We start from the raw sequence: 21,030 nt of genomic DNA, 5'->3' as shown, positions 1-21,030 counted from the left end.
GAGCATTATTATGCACAGAGAACATGAGATGAACCTCACTGTGATTTTTAGCATACTAGTGTTGACCCAGAACACTGTAGATAGACTGATGTGATGGAGGAAAGAGTCTGGCCTGTGCTTAAGTTTGGAGAGATGGTAGAAAGTTTTGCTCTGCAGAAGTGTAGTTGAGCTACTGGGCTGGAGGCATGCTCTGGAAGCAGGATAATTTAGTGTCATGTCAGAAATTAAAATCTGTATTGAATTTTGAGGGACATGCGTATTTATGAGCCTGTGGATAATTGATAAAACAGCAGGAATCCAGCCCTGGATAGCCTAGTACTTTGGCTTGGACAAAAAACTTCCTTTTCCCTTTCCCGTATGCTTTGCAGCAGGACAGGTTGGCAAACACATCTACTTGTCAGCCCAGACAAACATGTAGTGAGGAGGTTAGCTGGGGTGGAGACCACACAAAGCAGCTGATTTGGACTAGGTGAATTATCCAGCTTATAGACAGTGCCTACTCACCTCTTTCTCACCTGGCACTGTATTCTGTTTGTAAATCCAGCTTGCCTTTAGTTTTGGTTTTGTTGGTTTGTTTTTTTTTTTTCCCCTCAAACTTTCCCTCCTAGTTAGGCAAAGAGTAAAAGGGGAAAGACAGTATTTGTTTGTTTGTTTGTTTGTTTGTTTGAGTCTTAGCATAACTCCAGATGTTGGCTAGTCAGTGAGAGACTTTCTGATACAAATCCATTGACACAAATGAGACATATGTATATATATATATATATGTATTTTTTTCAATGCATAACAAAGACCTATCTCCATAACTTCTAAAAACTGGATGCAGGAATCCTATGCCTGAGGCTAATGGAGATATGTTATCTTCATCTCTAGGCTTTATCAAGTGGATTTTAAACATTTGAATGATGAGGGGCCTCTGAATCAAATTGGGATTAGTGGTTTCTGGAGTAGGGGAAATGACAATAAAACCCAGGAACTAAATTCAGACAGTGCCAGAAAGATGATGAGTTATTGCAACAGTGTAGCATCTTGAATTTGTGAATCTAAAAGCACTCACCAAAATGTGAGTGAATGAATGAACGACTGCACCTGATTTTGGTACAGGAGGAAAACATCAATACAGGTGAGAGGGATCAGCAGGGTAATCCTGGGGACAGATAAAACCTTTTTTCTCCATTTTTACTTTAACTCTTAGGAAAATCAGAAATATTTTGCAAGGAAAAATATTTTCTTTCATCTTGAACGGTAAATAAGCACCCAGAGTAGTGCTTTCCAGATGACAGTACTGCTGCTGCCCTTCCGTGTTTTTAAGAGGCACATACGCAGCCACCTCCCCACCCCCGAATGTCATTTCAAGTGAAGTTGCTTTACCACAAAATTTGTATGGTCAGGGGTGAGGCCAGCAGGATAATTTAGGCTTTAAATACCTTGTTTCTTAACGCTGTTATCTCAAACATTTATTAACGGACTAATGTATAGAGATATGATGTTAATACTGTTTTTTTTCTTGAAAAGCTCGAGTTCTGTTGGATCTACTTATGTTTGATTTTTGCTAAACCTAGTAATAACCGTTATTTCTGGTTACAAGGTAGCAGTTATTTTGTATCTACTGTCCCCATCCATCCCCCTCATTATCAACCTATGCCAAGAGGCGAAGATACTTCTGTATTTTCTCACTCATCAGTGAGCAGCTCAGGTTTATACCTTATGTTGAGTATGTTTACCATGATTAGTCAAAAGATATTAATTTACCCATTTCATTTCACAAATATTTCAAGCAGGGTTTTCTGGATGCAGGTGAAATTAGCTGTAACTCCCTTTTTATTAATGTAAACAAGCTTTGATACAAAAGTTACCACAGCAGATGTTTCAGTTATCCCTAAAGTCATTTGGACCAGGGAGAGGAGGACATAAAGATCCTTTCTTCCATCACAATTTCTGATCTTTTTTAATGGGTTCTCAGCTCTCTATAATGCCTTAACCAGGTTAGATTCAAACAGAGAATAGAAAATGTTCTGGCTTTTTGTACAGCCTTGCTGAGGTTTTCTAAGTCAGTTATGAGAGTTAGATGTTCATTTTCCATTAAAGTCAGTTTGATCCAAATACAAAAATCCTCAGTGTGGCTTTGGCCTAATTGTTTAACAATAAAACATCTACATGCTCTTCTAAGAAGGAACTCGGGATCTCCATGTTTGGAATGTGCAAGCAAAAGTCAGTAACTTATTGTTTCAGTGTTTTCCTTGTAATAAAGATACTTAGGCGTGTCTGTATATGTCTCTATTGAACCAGAAAAGCAACTCTTTTTAAAAACAGTTTTATCCCAAAATATCTGCTTTACTTCTGTTCTCACACTTGGAAGAATACAGGTTTGCTATGTAATGTTTGTTTCTGTACTCTTCTGCCTTAGATTTTTATCTACTCTGGGAAAAATTGCTCATAAAGAAGAGCATGTTGGTCTGTCTCCAAAAGAGAATAATTTATTTTTCAGAAGCAACCCTTAACTACAATGTGTATAGAAAGATATAAATGTGAGTAAAGAGATACTAGCTTGCAAATCTCTTGTTCAGTTCCCTGCTTTATTGTTCACTCATTCTGAAGTCCTCTAAGTCATCCTGTTACCTGCAACCTCAGTTTCCTTGTGCATCTGTAAAGCAATAACTGATATCTCCCCCTGTATTCTTGAGATCTGCACATTAAAGAGGCAAAAGCTACTAGATGTTTGTATTAAGGTGTTTTTTATGACATGTAACTTTGCGGTTTGTGGCGTTTCTTTTGTAACCTGGAAAAGTTGTGATGGGCTGTAATTGCACTCTGAAGGGTGATGGCAGCTTTCCTGTAAAGGTTCAGTGATCAAAAGATTGAGCCTGAGCAGTGCACTGTGGCTTGGGGAGCTCTGAACTTATGAGGCTGTTCTGTGCTGACACCTCTGGCCGAGCAAAGAGAAGGTGTTGACGTTGGAAGGAGCTGCAGCCTCTGCTCCTTCGCCAAGTATGAGGTGAAACCCTGAAGGGAAGGAATAGCAGTGATGTGTGACCCAGCACAGAGTATTCCAGACTACTCCCTCGAAGTAGCTGGACTTTCCAAGGCACGTGAAAAATCACCATCTGCCAGCCAGGCATTCTTAGAGGCTCAAAGCATTTAGGTTTTATGGGCCTGTTAAAGCAGGACCTTGCAAGGGCACTGTTATGTTATTTTTTTGTGATGCAACAGGAGTTCTGACTTTTCCTCCTCACATTTCCCATTGTCCAGTACTTGTAGCATCTATCGTGTTACACTCCATTTAAACAAAATGCTACAAATATGCTTACACTTAAACATGCTACATAAATACCTTATTTTGCCGCTTTATTAAATGTGTAACAAATCTGTTTGGCAGCCACCTAATAGGAAATGGTGTATAGGTCTCTCTTGCATGTTTTACTGGGCTCTAAACTTCTCAGGTTCAGGTTAAATTGGGTTTTAGATAACACTTTCTCTGAAAACCTTTTCAAACAACCTTATTTCTTTCTCAGTCCCTTGGATTCTGTAGGAACTCTGTTAGTTTTTTATACATGCTGCCTGTGTGAATTGACTTGAGTCCCCTGAAGCAAGTCTTGCTGCCACTTTTCCAAAATTCACATTTGTGTAAATGGATGGCCTTTGGGTCAATTTATTTATTTATTTTTTAAGCTTATGTGCATAAAGTACAGAATGGAGAAAATAAGCAGGTAACAGGAGACTTATTTACATCCTCAACTGTGCTTTGGTTTTGCAGTATCTTTTTACATATCTTTGGTACCACGACTGTCAGTTTTTCTCTTGTCCCCTCTGTTGAGGAGGGGATGCATGGTGGCTAAATGAGCTGCTCTCTTCCCTTCCCCCTCCCCCACCCCACTCTTTTTTTTCTGGACCTTTTCTACATTCACGTAGACATTTCTACAGAGCTCAGATCATGAGCTGAGTTAGCTGATCTGTTACGATAGCACTTCATTGTATGTACCAAGAGTTTATTTCAGTACCATACTAGATTTTTGCTGCTCTGGAAACTCTCTCCATTCCTTGTAAACTGATGGTGGGAGATAGTTTAACCAAGAGACCAGGCTGGCAATTTCTGGCTCAGATGGAGGAAGAAGTAACGCTAAAGGGACAGAAAGTGCTTTCAACTTGCGTATCCTGAGACCAAAGGGAGGTGATTTTTAGGATGCTTGCTGCTTGTTTTCCTCAGAGCTCTTCTCTGTCCTAAGGGAATCACTCCTGCAAAGTCTCCTTGGTTTAGGCAGTTTGTGACCTACCCCCTGGCCTCGCAGCTGCTCCATCCTCAGGCAGTTTGGGCAAGTCTTTACACTGGGCCAAATGCCAACTGCATATTTGGGACTGAAATCCCATCTTGGCTTTTTTTGAGGCAGAAAAAAAAAATCCTGAAAATGTGTCTGTTTGTTTGTTTTGGTTTTTTTGTTTGTTTTTTTGTTGTTGTTTGTTTGTTTTTGTTTGTTTGGTTTGGTTTGGTTTTTTTTGGTAAAGGATGTTGTTCACAATAGGGGAAATGGAAGTCTAAAACCCTGAACTATATTAATACACTTGCACTTTGCTGAAATAACTCAATTATTTAAGTGCATGCAAACAGCATGATACTGTACTTCTTGGAAGAAGATTGTGAAGTAATGGTAATAACTCCCAACAAGGTGAAAATGAATTTAGACTTTCCTAGTGGTTTTGTTTCCCATTTGGAAACCTGATCCATGGATGGTTTTCTGTGCTTAGAAACAGCAAGTGAATTGAAAAGCAGGGACAAACATCCATTTTTCCATAGCTGATGATTAATGAGACCAGATTATATATCCTTCTCTAAAGGCTGAGTGATGCCTAGTTGTTGTCAACCTGGGAGCAGAGTTGTAAGAAAACTGATGACTTTAATATATTTGTTTTCTGGTCCATTTGTTAAGGAAGCCACTCTTGGGGTCTTGCTGCACTATGACCAGCATTGCTTCTGCTTGGGATTTGCAATGACCACCCATAGTGCCCTCCTTTACTGTAAGGCTGAATGTCAGTCTTTTCTGCAATGGCATTTGAAAGACTGATGAAGAAAAATAGCCTGCATCCACTTCCCTGCTTCTCAGGGTATTTCTTCCTCTGTTTAATGTAAAAGGGTGAAAAAAATCCCAGTATGATAGTGTTTTAGGCTTGCTTAAAGAAGCGGGCTGAAACTTTTCAGCCGGGTTGGAAGAAGCATGGAATGCGCCTCTGAATTAGGATGAGTGCATCTGGCAAAGCAAGGCGTGTGAGGTGAGACTGGTTTTTGCAAGGTCCTCTAAAACTTCCTGACTAAACAATTTCTCATAGGCTAAACAGTATTGGGAATGGCTCCTTATGTGGGTAGGAGACCTCCCAGGAGCGTGTTTGGTTCTGTGATTCAGTGTGTGGCATCTGTCCCCTGAACAGAGAAGATGGGTGTCAATGGTCCAGGAAGGAGCTGAGGGCACAGTCCTGTTGGGGATCATGGTTTTCAAATGAGATGCGGATCAGGTGCTGGACCTAGCACTTGTGCCTCTCTGCTTGATAAGTTATTATGTCTCTTAGATTTAAGCAATTGTTCAAGGCACTCTGAGCTCACAGGAATGTAATAATGATTGCCCTGCAACATTAAAGTGTCATCTAAAGATAACACAAGATTAGCCCACCAACAATGTTAAACAATCATAAACAGTACAGATTGAGTTAGCCAGTAAATCAAACCAGGAAAACCCTCCCTTGTATCCTTACCACCCCCTACAAAGATTTGTTGCTTTTGACTCCTCCTTGGAAGATTTACCAAATTTGGAAATGTGGGCTCTTTCTGACCAATTTGGCATCAAGATCAGTGTGCTATTTAAATGTTTTGATTTTTTTTTTTTTTCAGTCTAGTTTGGTTTACTGCACTTTTGCCTCCACAAACTTCCTCTCTTGCTCTAAATGGATACAAGAATATTTTTTTCTTTGTGCCCTCTGTGCTTCTGTGGCTTTGTACTGTTAAATGAGTATTATGTTTTGCTTCAGAAACAGCTGTATTTCAGGAGACATAGCAATTTGTGTGCCCACTTTTCACTATTTTTTTTTCCAAGGTGTTGCAAGGCTACTAATTATTAGATGATTGACATTCTTCCTTCAGAATATCATATAACCTGGAGCAGTGTTTAAGTCAGTGAAGGAATAAAGATATTGCTTATGAGTATTTTGAAATCTTCAGCTCATATTTAAGTGATAATACCTAACTCTGATACAGTGCTTTTCACTGCAGTTCTCCAAAGTGCTTTCAAAGATGGTTGGAGCCATTGCTAGAGCTAATTGAAAGGTTTTAATTCAATGGAACGTGATTAAAATATGCTGTTTTGATTGCGCTGAACACTTCCTGGGATTTATTTGGTGCTAGGAGAGCTTCCTAAGGAGCCAGAGTGGGCTAGAGGCCTAACTGAAACACAACCAAACCCAGCAACTGCTTTTTGGAGGAAAACTGACTTATCATCGGCACAACTGGCTTATTGTGCAACACAAGGTTTTCTTGGTTTCATTCAATCGTGAGATAAAAGCAGGGAATGACACTGTGATTATTGTAATGTCCTTGAATAATTTTGGCCAGTATCTCCATCTTGTAGGTTAAGAAACCAAAGAGGAGGAAAATAAAATGACTTGTGTGACTGGAATTGCCCAATATGCCAAAGATGGAGCTGGGGCTTTGGGTCCTCTGGCCACAGAGCTGTCTCCCTTATGCTTCACAGTAGTTTAACAAGGCAATTGCTCTACCACTTTTGCATCAAAACTACTATTTCTTCAAGAAATTTAAACATACATTTCCAAGAAAAGTGTGTAGATAAATAATAACAGTGAATTTTCTCCTGATCACAGAAAAGGGAAGTTAAGCCTACCTTCAGCTTTAAATGCTTCTGCTGTAAATGAGAACAAAACATTAACTGTTTCACTGCTGATAGATTGCAACACTTCTGACTTTCTTGGATTATAATTGAAGTTTGGGAGCAGAGGTGGAAGTTGAATTAATTTCCTCAGTTTATAGAAAACAAAATGGGTTCCTGGTGTTTATTGGTATCTCTAACAATGTACCTGTTATGACACCGTAGATCAGATGACAGAAAAATACTAAATATACCTGTGGCAAGATGAATTTCAACTCTGTTTAGATCATCCTGAAAGACAACCTTTACTCTGCATTGCTTTGTTCTTTGTGAGGTGAAAACAAGGTACTGCCTCCAAGTCAGAAAAGGCCTTCCTCTAACAGACTGCAGAGATTCAATGCCCCATTTATTGTCTTGACATTTTGTTTTATTGTTCCAGTTTGCGGAGTGGTCTCCAGAGGTTTCTAAAGTATGCATGAATAAGAGAGAGAAATGAACTCCTAGGGAATTTTAGCTTGGAGACAGGCCTGTCTATCTAAACCCATCTCTTGTTCCTCTTGGAATTGGCAGGAATCTGGGTGGCACGGTACCCTCCCACCTCATCTTCTAATTTTTCTCTATCCCTACCTTCGTTATCCATGCCATGCTGTTTGCTAACAAATCTGCAGTCTCCTCAGACTTCCTTTTTTTTCCATTGGCTGCCTTTTATTACCTTTTATTCATATTCCAGTGTTGTCTACAAGCACTGGTTAGTGATTGAATCCAGATTTCTTGGTTTTTCTACACACATAAACTGTGTGTGTAAGCAATAACAAAGGTCCCTTTCTGATGTGAAAAAGGCAGATATAAGAAGTGGACAGAAAAAGGAGAAATACATGTTAACCTTCATCCATTTGTTGGTAGTGTACTAAAAAGTGTTCAAACATGTCACTCACCAAAAAGGTTTTGGGGTGACTGGGCTATAAGCAGCTTTATTCAGCGTTGGTCTTGAAAAATTGTTTATGGGAATCTTCATCACATATGGGAGAGAAGTTATGTTTATATCCCAGAATACAAATGAGATGCTAACTGGAATAGTTTTGTAGCATGGAATGTCTCTTTCCTTCACAGCTTTACATAGTTCAGTGCTTCCCCTTCATGTCCTCATGCCTAAAGAATGCAGACAAATAGCTGAAAAAGGTTTGTCTTAGTGCTGTTAGGTCATTAAGGTTCCTGGCCAAAAAATATCCCTGACCTCCCTGGTCAGAGGAAACTGCATCAACAGCAATCGTTTTAGGGAGATTATAGCTAGTGTGTCTCAGCTGTTGTGCATGAGGCCTAAGGGTGATGAAGGGGATAGATCAAAACCTGCTGCTACCCCTGTTCTCATCCTTTAGAATGTGTCCAGTGAAAACCTGCTTCATTTAGTGGGGCAGCCTTCTTCAATGCTTGACAACCCTCTTGGTGGAGAAATTTTTCCTCATATCTCAACTAAACCTGGTGCAACTTGAGACTATTTCCTCTCATCCTGTTGCTTGCTACCTGGGAGAAGAGACCAACCCCCAGTTTGCTGCAGTCTCCTTTCAGGTAGTTGTAGAGATTGAATCTTACTGCTTCATTAGAAAAGGTCACATCAAAGCACTTCATCCTGTGGAAAGTGGAACACGAGGACTGTGTATAAACTGAGCCTTCAGTAGAGATTCCTCTGATACTGGGAATCCTTTTCCATTGTCCCTCTGAGGAATAGAAGAGTAATTGAAGAACATGTATCGTAAATCCAAATCAGTGTGGATAACTCACATCTGTTATTTGACAGTGTAATGCTTCACTCTTTCTTGTAAAGAAGCCATATATGGGGAGTTGACATAATCTTCCTCAAATTATTAGTAACTGATTAGTTTCAGATAAAGGTTATTTTCTTGCAGTAATTGTTGTTGTTCTTAGTCCCAGCCTTTCCTGTGTTGTGAACCTTGTGGGAAGGTTAGTTCTTGTGATAGGGCCAGGCTAATTTTGCCACATCCAGAAACCTAATGATTTAAACTTCTGGATTCAGTTCCAAACGACCTATGTTCCCATAAGGCTTGTGTTCATTGTTGAGCATTGTTTTATGTATTTTCTTTATTATATCAACACTCTATGAATGTGGTCACTGTTATGTACAAGTATCTGCAGAACTGAGTGTCCTTTGGGAAAGCTGAGTTTTGATTCTTTGATCAAGCCTGTTGTGTTGAAACAGAGCAAGGTAGACATATGTTAGACCCCTAAAGCTTTTTTCCTCGTGGAGAGAACATACAGGATCTCTCTTCTTCCTCCTGGAAACCTGGACTACCTGTGGGACTCCCAGGACACACATTCCATCCCACTTTTGCACTTTATTATCTCATCTTGTCCTTGCACATGTCCTCAGAACATGTGTCTTTTGTAGGCATGTGAACTAGAATGACCACCAAAGGCTCGAGAGGCCACTGCTGGAAAGCCCCCTCTTTAACTTCTGGGGACTAAAAAAAACCTCAACCACAATCTTCCCCCCACGACCCTCCCTCCAAGAAACCCCCAGAATATGTAGACAGTTGACACTGCAAGAGGTTTTGCTTGGCTATTTAGAGAAAAAACTGTTTGGGGATGGTGAGGGGGGGGAACGGGATGGGGTGTGAATGGAATCAAACAATGCAGGTAGATAATTTAGAAAGTAGAGAGCTGTATGTAAAATGGTACCTCTCCCAGAACAAAACTATCTATATCCAGGAAGTGTATCTTAGTTTGCTACTGGTTTGTTTTTGTTTGTTTTTATTTATTTGGTTTTGTTTGTTGTTCTGGTTTGTTTGCTTTGATTTTCCTGTGCTTTTCCTGTTGTTGTTGTTGTTGTTGAAACAATGATGTGTAAAGAGGAAGAGTGAATTTCCAAGACCAAAAATAAAACAGCTCCAAAACCAGATTCTCAACAGGCAGAGAGTGTGGCAAGGCTGGAGTGCTCACAAGAGTTGCTGTGTATCCTGAGGAAAACTCTCTGTTGCAGTTCTAGTTTCGCTGTAGGACTGCGAAGATGCTCCCTGCCACATTGCATTTAGTGAAAGTGCCAGAAACTTTTGACAATTTGTTTTTCTGGGAACAGCAAGCTTATTTTAAGTTTTTGTTTTCACCCTCAGGCTAGCTAGGAAAATCTGGATAGCTGAGAACATTGCCAGGTGTGAATAATTGAATTTACCCACCAGCCCTTTTTTGTGCCCAGGACATGTTTCTGTGATGCAGTATTTCTGTTTGAAGGAAAGATGGTAGCTTGCAAAAGTGTCTTTCCTGTTCGTACACCTGATTGCTTTGAACTCTGTCTGAATCAGGTTGGTATCTTACCCTGGAATTCATCACCAGCAAAAACAGTGACATGGCTCCCCAAACCTGCTCTGACACCAGCATAGCTGCTGCTTCTTAAGCTTTTCCATGGGTCAAAACCAAGGTGCTGAACGCCTCTGGAAAAAATGTTCTGATACTTTTCCTTCCTCCAAAATTCACCTTTAATGCCAGCCCCCAGCTATCCTGTGATGCTTGTCCTAAACATGACCCAGGGAGGATGACCAGCAAATGGAAACAGTGTGCTGTGCATGGCACTGTCAGGGAGCAGAGAGCAAGGGCTGAACTATGAGAAAGGATGAGCCAAGGGTGACCACAGCACAGGTAGGACAATGCTCTCCCTGTGCCCAAGCGGGAGCAGGTTGGTGACAGTGCCAGATTTCACTGGCAGCCCAGTGATCACTGGGCAGATGCAAAGGGAAGAGCCGGGACCAAGTTCAATCCGTACAGCAAGGACAGGCTGTGGTTGGGCAAACCTGCAGCCTGAGCTTAAACCAGGCTTCTGGTCCTTTGACAGCAGTTGTGTGGGTGCAAATCCCAAGTCTGGCTGGACAGGGCTTTTAAGGGCTGTTGGTGCATTTAGGGCTGGCAGCTGCTGCATAGTTGTTTACTATATAAAAAACCTTCTGGGCACTGTGAGACAGCTCAGTGACTAGAGTGCTACTGAGTGTGAGTAAAGAACAGTAGGGTCTCCTTTCTAGAGGCCAGATTGTGAGTTATGAGTTCTCCCCAAGCCAAAGCAAGGGACAGTCCAACATTTCACTTCCTGAGAAGCGAGCAGACTGAGAAATTTGTTTAGTCTTGATGGGCTGGAGCTTCTGTCTCCTGCCTGTTGGTGTCCCCTGCAGTCCCAGGGTAAAACTGGGATGGGTATTTATGCATGCCAAAGAGAGGGACATTCCTGTATTAATGAAGAGTTTGGGTGAATATGTGTTTTGGAAAAGGGGAGAAAAAAGTGTTTTCTCCAAATCTCTAGGCCCTGTTGACATTCTGCCTACACACTAAAGGACCATAAAAGTAAAACTGGTTCAGTGTATGCTTTAATTTTGAATATTCAGTAAAACTGCAGAAATACTGAGGTGTCAAAGCCATGTGGATGAGAAAGCTGGGGAAGGAGAATGCAATCTACTGACCAAGCATTGCCTCTGAGATGGCCTTTCCACTCTCTGGTGTCAGCTCCAACACTGGTTTCATTGACATGTCACAGATTCCCAAGGACTGGAATTTCCAAGCAACATGAGCTCAGAAAACAGTATATCTCCCCTCCGTTTTTGTCTTCTTGGATGTTGGATGCACAGTGCTCACAAGGTGTCCCAGCAGGGAGGGCTCAGTGTGCAGTGAAATCAGGTTCCCACAGTGGGGGAGTTACCTACCTGTCCTGCCTCAGGTGTCAGCATCCCTAGAATGCTCTCTCAGGCACTCAGAGCCAATGCCTTGCTATTGGGAGGTGGATGTATCCCCTTTAAATGATGCAGCAGGTACCCAGTGTTTAGAAACGCTTTTCTAATTTCCAGCCTAGGACTATTCATGGCCAGTCTCTGTCTAATTCATCCTTGTGTCAGTGAGAAGAAAATGAATGGAGTGAGTACAGTGAATGAGGTCTGTCTGCCTTGAGGGCTTGTGGAAAAAGCTGGCTGAGCAGGTCACTCTCCTGGTCATGCAGCCGTAGGCTGGTGACTCAGTGCTTGCCTTAAAATATTAGTGCAGTTCTGATGTCCTGTAAAATGAAGGATTGTGAGTCTGGTCCCAAGCTTGGTGAAGCCCATGAAAGGCCCACGTTGACTTCAGTGGTCTTGAGAATTAAGTTGTACAAGGTTTGTGTAGAGCTGGCGCCAGATGCGTCTCCCACCCACAGACTGGGCGATGAACATGTGTGCACAAGGCTGGTGCAATTATGACAGAGTTCAAAGGGAGCTGTACACCCAGAGAGAAATACTCATAGGCTGATCTGTGCCTTAACAATATAGTTCCACACAGCAGCCATCCACAGCATGGGGCCTCCCCAGAGAAGGGAACATCAGACTCACCCTGGTCCCCCCAGGTTTGAGCTGTACACACGCGTTCCTGGCAGATGAAGTTGCTGCGTCTGGGGTTCCTGCATATTTCTTTTGTCAAAAGTCCTGCAGCTTGCTTGCTTGCAGTTTAATCTGTAAGGAAGGCCTGTGGTAGCATGTTTTCACAGTCAACACATACTTTTGGGGAGTGAAGCTGAAATGTAAGCAGCACATAATGATTCATGTGGAAACAATAATTGCAGGAATCACTATGGAGTGGATTAAGTGGAGCTAGTGAATGAGGAGACTGTGTTCTCAAACACCACGGCCTGCTGAGATAAGCCTGATGTGCAGATGAATATGGTGATATTTGCTCCAAGAAAATACCAGAAACCTTTGATGGTGTGAAAACCTCGTGCTCCAGTTTGGTGGATCCCATTGAAGTTGTTCTCGTTTTTCATCTCCAGAAGTGCCATTTTTGAGGTATGAATTCCTCAAACAGAGGATGTGTGTGGCAGGGAAGAGTTGACCTTTGGTAGGTAGGATGTGGTAGGTCTTGTCACATCCTGAATCTGTCTCCCCAGGGGTACTATACAGCTGTGTCACACCCCCAACACAGTGGCTGTATCCTGCAAGAAGTAGTTGTCAGCTTCACATAGAGAAAGAAAGCAATAATTGGAAAACCACATGGTTATCAAATGTCTCTCATTTGTGTCATTAAAGGTAGCACTGCAGTCACGGGGTCAAGGTATGCTGGTCTGGCCTTCTGTATTCAAGTTCCAGACAGGTTGTTTTCTCCCTTCATCTTTACACATCCTGTAGGGGCTGTCATGTTATGGTCCAGATGCTGCTGTGTTTTGCTGGCAAGTGAAGAATTTCTTGTTTGCTCTGTATACAGTTATAGTGACTAAGGAATTTTTAAAGAGAGATCTAAAAGTGTTGTCACAGTGTACTCTTACTCAATGTGTTTGTGTGGGAGGCAGTGGGTGATAAATGCAAAAGAAGAAAGATCCATAACCTTTCTTGCTCTTGTCAACTCTACCAATTTTTATGTAAGACTTTTTTTAAAAACATTACTTTGGCCTTTTAATTCTTTCTTTAAAGGCCAAGGATCCTGGAGTTAAATGACTATTAGAAATCTTGACCCTCTCTGGCTTTTATAGCCATGGGAAAGCATGAAAACTTGAGTCCCAAAAGGCTTGAAATCTGTAAAACTAATAGAAGGAATTCAAACTGTATTCATACCTAAAATTTTGTGATATGTTTTGGCCTTCTCAGAGCATCTTAGGGACGTGTCTCAAGGCATTGAAGTACTTAAACACAGTAATATGGATTTCATTTTATTTTCACTGTCCACTTACTGTGTGGTGTCAGAGGGAGAGCAGGAGATGAGTCTGTGACTCAGCCCTTCTCCCAGTGAGCTGACAGGCATGACAGGAGAAAACTGCATCTACCTGGAGTGGTCAGAGTTCAGTGTTCACTAAATGGAAAGGAACAGGCACTTTGGCTCAGGGTGAAGTTCTATCTTCCATTATCCTAGAGATTATTTCTAGCACAGTTACTTTCCTCCTGATGTCATTGGACACATATTTAACATTGCTACCACCTCTAAGCATGGCCAAAGGTCTTGCCAGAAGAGAATCCAGTACTCCAGAATTCCAGCTCTGTGTAAATAAATATTTTGGTAAATCCCTGAGAATGGAAGCTGGAAGGCCTTGGCAGGACAAGGAAACTGATCAAAAATGGATTGTTTTTTGTTGTTGTTTGTTTTGCATTTGATTTTAATAATAGACAAAATTTTCCAAGCAGGAGGGTTGCAAATACTGTATGGAACTCGTCTAAAGAGTACTTTCTCTAGAAAGCAGGGAGGGGAAGAAGAGGAAGAAATAATTTTTCAGAGATCTTCTCTAGCTACTTCTGTTTAAAAAGATATGCTAACTCATAAGCTAAAAGCTTTCTCCTGCATCAGGATAAGACAGCTTTATGTCCATGTTCTCCACTTTGCTCCCATTACAGTAACTGCACTGAAGATTGCAGTGAAGATGGGCAGGGCTGTTTGCTACCCAGGCACTCTCCTCCTGCAACACCTGCTTTTCAAAGCAGAGCTTTGCAGGAAATCAGATGTGATTGTGCATTGAGACTTTTTATCTTCCTGCCAGCTACACAGATGAGGCTAGTCTAATTTGCTTCCAAGGTTTTTAATTGGAAACAAAGCATTTTGAGGTTTCATTTTCAGACCCTTGGAGGTTCGATTGGCCCTTGGCGTCTTTCACTACCTATCCAGTTTTATTTGGTAGAATGACGAACAGACTGAATGCATTGAACTATTAAAAAGAAAGCATTGATCCAGTCTCCCCCAACTCTCTTGCTCCAAAAACCTTTCCAGAGCTTGAGGTTTCATAGGAACTTGCCTGTTGATTCAGACAGCGAGGCGTGCAGGAGGAAGGTCTTTGCATCAATAAGAACCAAACTGAGTGGATGTAGCTAATCACTGAGCTGTGTGGTTTTTGGGTGTCCTGTTATTTGACTGGATTGTTACAGCTCTAAAACTGGGCAGATTACCAGGGTCCTGTATATATTTAAAGAGCTGTGTGCTCTTGGTCAGCTTTGGAGCCCAGTGGCTGGTATGGTGTTTGCATTTTTGTGTTCACATTCTAGACAGGAACAACCATTTGCCTTCAGGTGTCTGTACACAGAGTTTCTTATCATTTATTTCATCACCCAATTAGCAGGTTAAAATGCTTATTAAACTTTGGCTAAATGAACTATACCTTCAAGAGTAGATATTGCCCACTTAAGGAAGCAGCCTCTATTTGGAAGGTGCTGTGCCTCTAGACTGCTAGAACAGTTTTCCTTGGATTACACTAAGGTTGCAAGGTTAAACTTATATTGCCTAATAAGTGATTGCTTTGTTTCATATAACTTTTACAGGGTACTGCTTGTTTCCTCGATGGTCTCAGTCTGTAGGTAGTAGTTACAGCTTTATGGGCATCAGAGGAACATCAGTCACCTACAAACAGTAACAATCTGGTTATTGATAAACTGCATCTTTATGGTAACCCTTGAATTAGGTAAACAAGCGTTACAAACCCGCACTGAGGCACTGAGATTTTCATGTAGCTTTGGGTAGGGCAGTGGTACCGTGTTCAAATGGAACTTAGGGTTTAGCAGGCATCAATCTCCCCATGCTGCTGGCAGGCAACAGGCTGCACCTGCAGTGACGTGATGTGCCCCTGTTGGCCGGGCAGCACAAGCTGGTGAGAACAGGATTGGCAGTGCCTGGCTCCTGGCTCTGAGCTTGCCTCTGGGTGACCTTTCTTCCTGATTGAGGTTTGTAGAATCTCTTTCTTCTGACATCTATTACTCAGTAATTTTGAGGAAAAGAGGCAGCAGATCAGGACAGTTAAAATAAGCTAAATATAGCATTGTCGGGAGTAAGAATGGCTTTACTTTGCCAGAGAAGGGTCCATGTTTCACATGTGAATAATCTTCTTTTGACCTAAAATTAAACCAGGAGTTTGGGGAATAACCAGTTATGGAATTGGTTAGGTCTGTAATTCATTGTGTGAATAACAGGATGGCCTGAAAGAGAAAACAAAGATCTTTAACTTCTCAACAAAGACACAGAATAGAGACTATCAAATTCTCTTGGGTTTTCTTATTGTTACTTGTGATTTTGGTTAGTGGTTTTTTAAAAATTTTTTTTAAACTTTTTTTTTTCCTAGTAGAGCAGAATTGGTGGGGTTTCAGAAATACTTTCAATTGGTGTAAACCATTTCCTATTGTGGTTAGCAGCTGTTCTGTCAGTGATTGCAGATGAGGGACACAGCAACACTCCTTAAGAAACAATTGCTTGTGAAGAACAGATGAGTCCAAGGTTCTGGTTAAGGGAGAATGCATCCGCATAAGTTACTGCATTATTATACATCAAGAATACTTTTGTAGTCTCTCACTGAAGCAATCACTGAGTGGGATTCTGCATCCCACACTTGAAAATGGTCTCAGCTCAGCCAAATACTTGAGCATGTGCTTGAAAGCTGAGCACTGACTTCAGCAGCTTGACTAAGGGCTGACTCAGGTTCCATGCTGGCCTAGGAGGCTGCTGTAGTTCTCACAAGAAACTCTCATAAGGTGTTTGCTCTGGTGAGAGTGGGCAGCAATATTTGTGTGCTTCGTGTGCCTGTGGAATATAACGATCACTTCTCCTTTTGCAATGGGAAGAAAAAGCTTGTTACCTGGCTGGATCACTGGGGAGGTGTGTGACATCCACTGACGTGGTGCGGTTGATCTGGGCTGAATTGGGCCATGAGTTGCTCTGAGTTCACTGGCTGTGAGATGTGGTGTTGCTGTGTGTGGGTGATGGGGGTGCAGAGGGGACACAGAGCAAGAGAGACAAATCAAAAGATTTGAGGACTGACTAATGCTCTTGATTTTCCACACCACCATCCCGAGACTTGTAACATGTGACTAGTCCAAAGCCTGCTGGGGCAGCCTTCTGCAGGGATGACATGCCTTGGTCACGATGCCTCACTCTAAAGGGGCTGAGATGTGCTGTCACTGTGCTGGGTATGGATATGGCCATAATGAATTAATTTTCTTTCCTCTGCCATGTTGTTTTACGGTGTTTTTTAGGAGGAAAATCAGTCTCAGCATATTGATGACATATCAGTAAGATGGTTACTGTGATGGGGTAGGAAGCTGGTGATGGTTGGGTCTGTGCAGTAGTAGAAGATTGAATGTAATCTATGCAGTGTAAGTATGCTGACTTAGGTTTTTGAACAGATTGCTGGGAGATAAAATTCACGATGCTTGTTTGTTCCCTCTGTATTGATTCAGCTTGCTAAAGTGAAGACAGTTCAATACAGAGACAATAAAGAGAAAAAACCCAAGTCTGACAGACACTTTGTTATTTTTTTGCAAAAATAAATAATGAGTTTGCAGAGCTCTACAGCCCTGCCTTTGTGTTTTTGAGAGTGCACATGATTTACTGCAGGAATCAGTTTGGCACAGCATAGCTGTGCCGATTCAGCAGGACCCACCATTATCTTGTCATGTTTTTTAGAAAACTGACTTTTATAAGGCAGCAATTCAAAAACATGAAAGAGGAGCGTGCTCAGCAACCCATCCCTTCTTGTGCCCCCATCCCGTGCGTGCTGGCAAATCTGCCACAGTTGCACCCGTGGGCATGGTGGTGCTCGGCTCCCTCGCTTGCAGGCTTTGGGCGTTCCGTGTGCGTGAGCTGGTGTGGGTCTCGATTTTATTCCTGTGGTCTCAAACTCCCAAGTTGCTGACTTTTCAGCTAAGAGCAACAGTTGACACATGGCTTTCTGTCCCATTTCGCTTTACAGACTTAATAGGATTGTAGTGGTAAAGCAACAGTAACAAAAGCAACTGTAGGCAACATTTTGCAAATCTTGCTGCTTTTCAGCTCAGCTCACCCACAGCTCGCAGCGGCTCACGGACAAAGAAAAATGGCCAGAAAGCTGCTCGGTTCCTGAGTTTGCCCTGACTATCACTGCCTTTCACTGCCTCTGAAGGCAGGAGTGTTGAGCTGGAGGCACTGCTGGGCTGACTCAGAAGGACATTTTCAGTGTTTTTAAAGAACATCTCTAATTCAGTCTTATCACTGAAGTAGCTATGGATACAGTATTTCTGCATTCTCAGAGGTTTGGCAAATGTGCATGGGTTTTGTTTATTTTTGAGGGGTTTAATTTGAAGCGTTTAAAACTTTCCTACCTTCTGGGAATTCAGGACGTTCAGCCCCATGTATGCCTCAGCAAATGGCTTCTATTTAAGAACATCTTTATACACCATCTTTGTGAGATGCCTATCTCGGAGAGCTATTCTGTGGATGAGCCCAAGGGTGAAAAAAAAAGAACAAAAAAGTAAGACTGAGAGGAGGGGAGGGGAAAGGCGATGGGAGAAGCAAAGTTCTTTGTTTGTTCAGGTTTTTTTCAACAGACAATGGGTGGGAAGGGTAGGGGTGGGGATGCTCCAAGGAGCGTTCTGAGATGACAAAATAGCTTGGTTAGGTAACTAGGATTGAAAGGAAAACCCTACCCAGCCTTCTCTCCTGCTCTTCTGTGAACTACTCAAGCAGCAGTGTTTGTTGCTGGAGTAGGACTGTGCACAGTTCCTTTTCCTCTTCCCTTGGATTTTGGGATGAGACTACAGGGCTAGTGGTTTTTCCTCCAACTCCTGAACTTAACAACTTCTGTCTGTAAGATAGTAATGCTGCTAGCTCCTCACGTTTTGATGGGTCCTGTGCTTGTGTCACCACATGCCATGAACCTGCTCCACAAACCTTGTCTCAAGCCACAATGTTCATTTTCTTGAAGACATGACTATTTCCTCGACAGAACTTTCCTCTAGAAAGTATTTGTTTCCTTTCCTTTCCTCTGCAGAAACTATTTGTCACTGAAAGGACCCATCTGGTTTTGAAGATTAGCCAGGCACACCAGAGATGCCAGTGAGGGAGACCCATCCTGCAGCAGGTTTTAGATCACACTGCAGCCCACCACTTGTGTAGGTTTTACTTCCTCTCTCAAGTAATGTCTTAAAATCTTTTGAATGACTCACTCAATAGAAAAAAAAAATTACTCTGTACTGATGGTTATTGGGTCTTTCTAGCAGATGTAAAATCCAGTGAAACATACACAGTTTCTTTAGTTTTAAGAGGAACAGATGATTTAATAAGCAGCTATAAATCTCTTGGGAATGTACAGACATAGTCAAACAGCACACTTCTGCCAGATTTTTCACTGACTAGACTTATAGCCTGTGAGTCATAGCGGTCTGCTCCACTCTCCACCTCTATTGCCTGTTGTTGTTTTGGCTTTCAGAGGTGCTCTGTGCTGCACATGGGTTTTATATCACCTTCTCCTGTTAATGGACTTGCTCTTCCATCCAGAAGACAGCCTCCAAGCAGTTGACTCTTATTCTCTGTGAGTGCATGACAGTGCATGACGTTTCTTTTCCATTTCTCTAACCCGGCCAGTGATTTTAAAATTGTAGAGTGAAACTGTTTCTGTGGATTATATTAATACAGCCTCCTAAAAGGGCTTAGTAGTGGGAATCCAGTTAAATTAAAAGAGATATAACTGGTCTTTTTTCTTAATATAGTAAGGCTTTCCTTCCAGCAGTCTGGGACCAACTTAAATTCTTAATTTACTCTTAGAGTATTTCTAATAGATTCAGTTATTATCAGCTCCTTAGAGATAAGGATACAGGCAGCAGAAAGTTGCTTCAGTTACCTGTTGTATTTTCTAAAGTATTGAGGTGCCATTCCAAATGGATGTCAAGTGGCACTGTGTTCTACAAATGCCTTCTACAGTGTGCTGCTCTGCTGGCTTTCTGTGAGTGTCTTGGACATCTAGGAACTGGGGCTGCAATTTTACAGTTCTTTCACAAGCCATGTGAATTGTACTTGGGAACCATTTTAGAGAATTGCTGAGATTTGCTCCAGGTCGCACCTAGGCAAACCAGACACAAAACTAGTGATAAGACACAAGCTGTATGGAATTTTTAACCATTGAGACTTTTGCAAGACAGGTGCAGTGCAGCTTATTTTGAATGCAGCTGGATGGAGGGGATTTTAAAAATGACCTACAAAATGGGTTTCTTTTGGTGATGTGGGGTTTTCTGTTTGGTTCGTTTTGTTTGGTTGTTTTTTTAGTCTTGCAGCGTAACTATCTATTATTTTAGAGTGTGACCAGATACAGAAATTCTAAGAAAAATTGTGCAGAATTCTGATTCTGTTATAAAGAGGTAGGAAAAAATCAGGTTCTAATTCTTTCAGTGGCTCAGGACTATATTTGCATTTGTTGTTCTCTGGGACTGTGAATTGTGAGGAAAAATTCTTATTTCAGAGGTAAGGGTGATGAAGAAACCCTGTTCATGTTTGTTCTTTTTCAGGCTGGAGGGAATATAAAAAATGCATAGATGAGAAGCAGGCTAAGAAACTGGAAACAGTTTTAGAGGTTGTTTAATGTACAGAATTGTATAACGTGATCAAAGACACATATTGTTTGAAGTTCATGGTGGTATTACAACTTACTGTATCATTCCAATACTGTTTACTTCTGATTACTCAGTGCTTCAGAAAACCAAACAGGTCTCGTGTTGCTAGGCAAAAAGAGGCATCCAAGGTCATAATACCTGGATGGTGTCAAAATCAAGAACAGCTTTTGACTCTTCTGACCCCTTGTTAGGTCCCTCCACGCAGCACAGGAGGAAGAGTAGAGGTTTTCAACGGCATGCATATGTCAAAAGAGCCCTTTCAGCTCTTTCTGGCAAACTCAGAGCGTTGCTTTATGCTTTCAGTAAGCACAGAGCTCTCATGTTTACTGATGGGACTTTCACACGTCAGGAAATCAGAAAACTGGAGACGTAATCAAGCATGTCTATTCTTGAATGGGGAATTTTCCCCAAAGCAAATTGTGGTGCATGCTCCTAATGATTTGCATCTTCCAGTTCAGACTTTCCATAAGCTGCTTCCAGCACTGTAGGCACTAACTTGTGCTTGCAGTGAACACACACACCCAGCTGCAAGGGTAACAGCCATAACTTACATATTTAAATCTTGGCATAACTCTGTGTGATTAATTGGGAATGTCCAATTCCATTGGAAGTCTGGTCCAGCTGCAGGGTTCAGTTGGAGATGGTGTAGCGTTCAGTGCTTGTGCTGTCGCAGGCCAGGTAAGCAAGAAATCCAGGCTTTTAGCAGGGCTTTTGCCAGCACTTCTCCACTGGCAGCGAGGTCTTTTGCAAACTGTCTGGTGTGTGGTCTTTGCATGCTGAATAGCTGACACTCAGCCTGTGCTGTGGGATTTCACCACTTTCACAGTACAAAC

At 41.8% G+C, this 21,030-nt stretch overlaps 1 protein-coding gene across 3 annotated transcripts in view; it reads left to right on the top strand.

Moving 5' to 3' along the window:
- The window catches only part of DENND2B (DENN domain containing 2B), a 167,065-nt gene that overhangs the window by 7,780 nt on the left and 138,255 nt on the right, over positions 1-21,030 (top strand). The window contains exon 1 of one of the 3 annotated variants that reach the window (XM_050337189.1): positions 16,369-16,433. The exons of the other annotated variants lie outside the window; for them this stretch is intronic. The gene's annotated coding sequence lies outside the window, so the exon portion shown is untranslated. Of the gene's footprint in view, positions 1-16,368; positions 16,434-21,030 lie in introns of those variants that run through there. 3 annotated transcript variants of the gene reach the window in all.

The sequence above is a fragment of the Myiozetetes cayanensis genome, unplaced genomic scaffold, assembly GCF_022539395.1.
Source record: "Myiozetetes cayanensis isolate MyiCay16 unplaced genomic scaffold, myiCay2020 scf6-25, whole genome shotgun sequence".
NCBI classification, from domain to species: domain Eukaryota; kingdom Metazoa; phylum Chordata; class Aves; order Passeriformes; family Tyrannidae; genus Myiozetetes; species Myiozetetes cayanensis.
Note: the sequence above shows the minus strand (reverse complement) of the source record. Positions and strands in the feature narration are given on the sequence as shown.